The sequence below is a fragment of the Dipodomys ordii genome, unplaced genomic scaffold, assembly GCF_000151885.1.
Source record: "Dipodomys ordii isolate 6190 unplaced genomic scaffold, Dord_2.0 Scaffold102, whole genome shotgun sequence".
NCBI lineage: Eukaryota > Metazoa > Chordata > Mammalia > Rodentia > Heteromyidae > Dipodomys > Dipodomys ordii.
The window spans coordinates 4,567,040-4,572,631 of NW_012267318.1; positions in this window are offsets into that span (position 1 = coordinate 4,567,040).

Consider the following 5,592-nt stretch of genomic DNA (forward strand, 5'->3'; position numbering starts at 1 on the left):
CTGACCGCCTCGCTCGGATCCGCTCGCTCTCACGCCGGCGCAGGTACCGGCGCTCCGCTAAAGACCCAGAAAGGGGAGGTCCTAATCCTCCTGCCTTACGTAGTGCACTGATCAGAACTTTCCAGAATCTGCGGCATTTACTCACCGGCGCCTCCACTGGCCCCTCCACGTGCCACTTCCGCTTCCTGCTTCTGGAGCCTTCTCGAAAGATGCTGCCCAATGGGTGGATGGTTCTCCCCGCCCCAACTCGCTACGCCAGGCCCTTGTTGCCATGGTAGCGGGACAGCCGCTCCCACGACATTGGCTCAAATAGCTTGGCTGACCCTCCCCGCCCTGCGCCCGCCCGCCCGGGAACCTTCCTCTTTTAACGACGCAGGATACAAGGAACTCGGAAATTCGCTACTTTTAAGATTCGCCACTGAGAGGTGGCGTCTGACCCCTAAACTCTTAAAGGAGGTTGATCTGACGGAGACAGAACCCACATTTGGGAGACTCCCCCTTCATCCCCCTCCGATGGAGGAAGGTCCCCTCCCAGCAATGTGGAGAGCATGCCGGGAAATGTAGTCCTCCCGGGAGATGTGGCCGCCTTGCATGCCGGGGTATATAGTTCAAACCAAGCGAGAGACGTGAGAGCCTTGCATGCCGGAATATGTAGTCCCCACCCGACTGCCAGGCCGCAATGCCTGCTGGGCCCTGGCTTTGTCCTGGGAGCGCCCAGGAAAAGGCCCCGCTCGGTCCAGGGCTTTGTCTGCTTATTGGTTTGTTTGTCAGTTTTGTAGGCGCTCCTGTGATCTAGATTACACCAGCCACTGAAGCATTCTGACTTTTCTGAAGGAAAATGGTTTCTAATTGCGGTGTAATTTGGAACGCTGCTTGTGGTGTCACTTTCTGCTTTTGTTTGGTGTGGCTGCACAAAGCAGACCCTGCTGTTCCAATCCTGCGTCTCCACCAATCCTGCCACTTCCAGCCATGAATTACTAGTGTTTTATACTTCTCTGGTCGAATACAGCTATAGTGTCTTTGCGTGGAAAGTGTTCAGTGGAGAGACAAGCAGAGGAAGAAAAACAGAGCTGGGCTGCTGGTATTACCCAGTCTTTTATATCCTTTTAAAAAAATCTTTTTTAAGTTTGCCTGAGATGGCAGTTTACCTTCACCCATAAAAATGAGAATAGTTCCTGTAGTGTGAATGAATAAATGGAATGGAATGAGTTGTCACACAGAGTTAGGAAAATGACACCCAGTGAAGAGTATGGCAGTCCCCCTTCATCAAGAAGTTAAATGTAAGACAAATCCAAAGCCCAGCTTTCTACATAAATTGTAGGTGCGTTTTCATGATGGTTTGACTTGCCGACAAGTTACTTAACCTGCTCTGTTTAACTCATGTTTAAAATGGGCATAACAGTAGCCATCTCCCATTTGTTGTATTCTTAAATTGGAAAATAGGGTTGGCTATAATGATTTTGTTGGTGTTGTTATACAATTCCTAAACTTGAAACCACAACCTTTTAATTTTTCCAAGTGAAAACTTTTATAAAAATCTATGGAATTGGCTGGGTATGGTAGTTCAAGCTACTTGGAAGGCAGAGATGGAGATATTGCAGTTCTGGATAGTAAGAACTTTGAGAGATTCCATCTTAACTAAGGCCTGAGCATGATAGTGCTTGCGTGTTACCCCAACTACAGGGAAGCCTTGGGCACAGTGGTGTGTTCCTATTATACCCAGGGACATCTGGAGCACAAGTAGGAGGATAGTAGCTAAGCCCACCTGGGCATGACAGGAAACTCTTCCTTGAAAGAGGCTGGAAGCATGGCTCAAGTGAGAAATTGTGTCAGCCTTAACAAGCATCAGGCCCTGAGTTCAATCCTCAGTACTACCAGGAAATAAAAACGGTCTTTTGTTTGTTTGTTTTTTTAAATCCATAGGACTATAGCAGTTTTGAATAGAAAGTCCTTTGTGGTTGCTTGGTCTGCTTTCCACATTTTATATGAGGAAACTGAAAGAAGAGCAGAGCCTTACAGATTTGGGTCAGGTTCAAATCTTGGCACTAATTGCTAAGATGCATGATATAAAAAGTCAAGCTTATAAGAGCACCATCTCCTGGAGTTGAACTTCACAGGCTTATTAATTTGTGAGCTGTAAGACCTTAAGATAATTATTATTCTTTCCTGAGTTCTACTTCAAGGTTTATGTGATGACAAAAAATGTACATAAAACATGCATATCATTATGTATGGTTGTTTACCGTGTGTAAAATCATAGTAAATAATAACTTTTTTGCTACAATTTTTGGAGATTGGATATAAATAAAATATTTAGTATGGCAGTGAGAATTCAATGAATTCTTTTAAAAATAGTAATACTGCTCGGGAAAACTCAGCATCAGAAACTAAATCTTAACTCATCCTGTTGTAGGTGCTGAGTTGTACAATCATGTGGTAGTCTGTTTTATATAACTGGTTCATCTTAACTTACATGTAGGTGAGTGGTGAAAGTATACAAGGACGCCATATTTATTACTTAATTAAAATACTTGCCATTCGGGTCAACTTTGTTACATTTTATGTATTTTATTAGACTTTTTTGTCTTACAAACATGCCTGTAATCCTAGCTGCTCAAGAGGCTGAGATCCATGTTCAAAGTCAGCCCCAGCAGGAAAGTCTTTGAGACTTACTTCCAATTAACCACCAAAACTATGGAACTGGAGCTGTGGCTCAACTAGTAGAGTACAAGAGCAAAAAAGCTCAGGGACAGTGCTCAGCCCAGAGTCCAGGCCCCAGTACCTGCACACACACACAAACACACACATACATACCCAAAGGAAATTTCTAATTGAAACTTAGATTAGATAAAATCTATCTACACAAAGCCTTGTTTTCATACGTCCAGCCCCAGAAATAAGCATAGAATTAAAGTAAGTTTATCCTTTCTGCTAGTGGTTACCATTGCAGTTACTGAGTTCTATTCCATATTGATTTTAGAGAGTAAGAAGGCCCTCAACATTAGAAGCGGAGATAGATCCCCCTCTGCCAAAATAAAACAAAAATGCAAAATTAAAAAAAGAAAAGCACCCCCCCATGCTACTGAAAGCTATCACAGGCAGTAAATATTAAAAAGCTCTAATTGGCTTCCTTGAAAGGAAAAGATGGACAAAGAATTGGATATGTAAATAACCATGCAAATGCATATGACCTTCAACTTCTAGGGTGCACAGTATCTTGCTATCCTCAGTGTTGAGCACAGCAGCAGCTGCTGGAGGGTTACATGTTCCAAATAAAGATGCATATGGTTTGGCTTTCTTATAATGTCAATGCATCATGAATGTGCAAATATTGAAAATCTTGTCCATTTGAATGTCTTTCAGTAATTGTTTATTAAAGGATTTTGGCTTTTCATATTTTTAAACTTGTTCTTTAAAGGTTAATTGCTTCTGCTAAAACTCTATTTTGCCATTAAGTTATGTTAGAATGAACATCTAAGAATAGGAACTCTGGGATATTGTACTGGGAACAGAAAGTCATATAAAAGGTAGATATAATATTAGGTGGACTTTATCTTATCTTCTAGCAGCCCGAATATAGGGGAAATATATAACGTGTTTGTTCTTCTAATCTGTAACAGTATTCTATCTTTTATAACAAACCTGGTAAAGAAAACCAGTGTAGTCAGATACATATGGCTCATACCTGCCTTGGCAGGGGGAGCTGAAATCTGAGGATTGTAATTTGAAGTCAGCCAGGACAGACCAATCTGAGAGGCTCTTATCTCCACTTCACCAGCAAAAAGCTGGAAATGGAGGTGTGGCTCAAGTGGTAGAGTACAAGCCTTGAACAAAAACAAAATACTAAGCAGGAACACAAGGTCCTGATGAGTCCAAACCCCAGAACTGGCACCAAAAGAAACAAATAAATAAATATTAAAATAGCAGTGTATAGAGAATGCTTCATGCTGTCATCAATCTCACCGGAGCTGCTTTCCCCATGGAACACTATGCTAAAGCACACTAACTTCTTTCCTATATCTAAGTGTTTGGATTTGGACTTTTGGCTGCCTACTTGGTCAGCATCTTATCCTTACCAGAGATACACCCAGGTTTTTGTTTGTTTGTTTTTTTGGCCCCAGTGCCAACAGTGTTCATTGTTTGGCTTGGGCCAATCAGCTCATCCCATTTCCCTAGGCCACAGTCATTGGTTCAGGAATGGACGTGTGACCTAGGCAGCCCAACCAGGATAATTGATAGGATTACGGCTCAGAATTCTGAGATTTGAGTTACAAACTTATAAAACCTTATTCTTTATCAACCGTGGGACAATTGACATCTTGGGATGGATGTCATGTGGATTGTAAGATGTTTAGTTTCATCCCTGCCCACTACCTACTAGGTGCTAGTAGTTGTGGACAGCTCACAACTACTGGCATCTAGACATGACAATAAACAAGTACGGCTCCAGACATTGACAAATGCTCCTAAGGCACAAAATTGTAGCTGGGTGAGGGCTCTTGGTCTTACAGAAGCTTTAAGTCTAGGTTTTATAAAATAGGGTGTTTTTGTCATGTGTTTTTAGAGGAAAAAAATAGATCCCTATTTGCTTTCTAAATCAGAGGGTAAGAGATGAGGAGGTACCCTAGTTCCAACCAAACCTGCTTGAAACTTCCGGCTTATGTAGATCCCATCTAAGAGGAGCAACAAATAACTCTCCTATGGCTATAGGACATGCCCACTGTTGGAGAAAGTTCACTGTACAATCTGAGAAGATGAATATTAACTGGTTGAGAAGCAACTTTTATGATTCTATAGTAGTTATTTCCTAGCTGAGCATGGTGGCTCATGCCTATAATTCTAGCTACTCAAGAGGCAGTCAGAGATGGGGGGGGAGGGAACTGTAGCTCAAGGTCAGCCAAGGCATCTCAACCAATAAATATCTAGATGCAGTAGTTTATACCCATCATCCTAGCTCTACAGAAAGTATAAATAAGAAGATTGTGGTCCATGTCTGCCTGAGCATAAATGTAAGACCCATTTTGGAAAAAAAAATAAAACTAAAACCAAAAGGACTTCAGGTCTGGCTCAAGTGGTAGAGTACCTGAGTTTCGACCATTAAAAAAATGTTATTTCTTCCAAAAATGTGCAAATATTTCAATAGTTACTCCCCTATGTCCCTTACTTATAAATACCAAGTAGATTGCCTTACAGTTAAAGAAAATTAAGCAATTCTTCCCTTTATTCTATTTCAGAGAGTGTTCAAATAACCAAAATCATTACTGCTATACATGATATTCTGGCTTTCCTCCCCAAGAACTAAAATCATATCCCAAAAATAGATTCTTCTTTTCATCTATTCTTTGTTTCCTTAGTGAATGTGAGAAAAAGGGAAAGGGAGAAAAAGCTGGTATCTGGTGTCCTTTTTATTCTGAACTTTTAACAGGGTAAATTCAAAGTCTTTGTACATAATAGAGGAGTCATTTTGGCCCAAAATCTTCAGGGTTGCCCTATTGAAAAAAAAAAGTCTTTCTTTTTTTTTTTTTTTTGGTCAGTCGTGGTGCTTGAATTCTGGGCCTGGACACTGTCCCTCAGCTCTTCAACTCAAGGAGA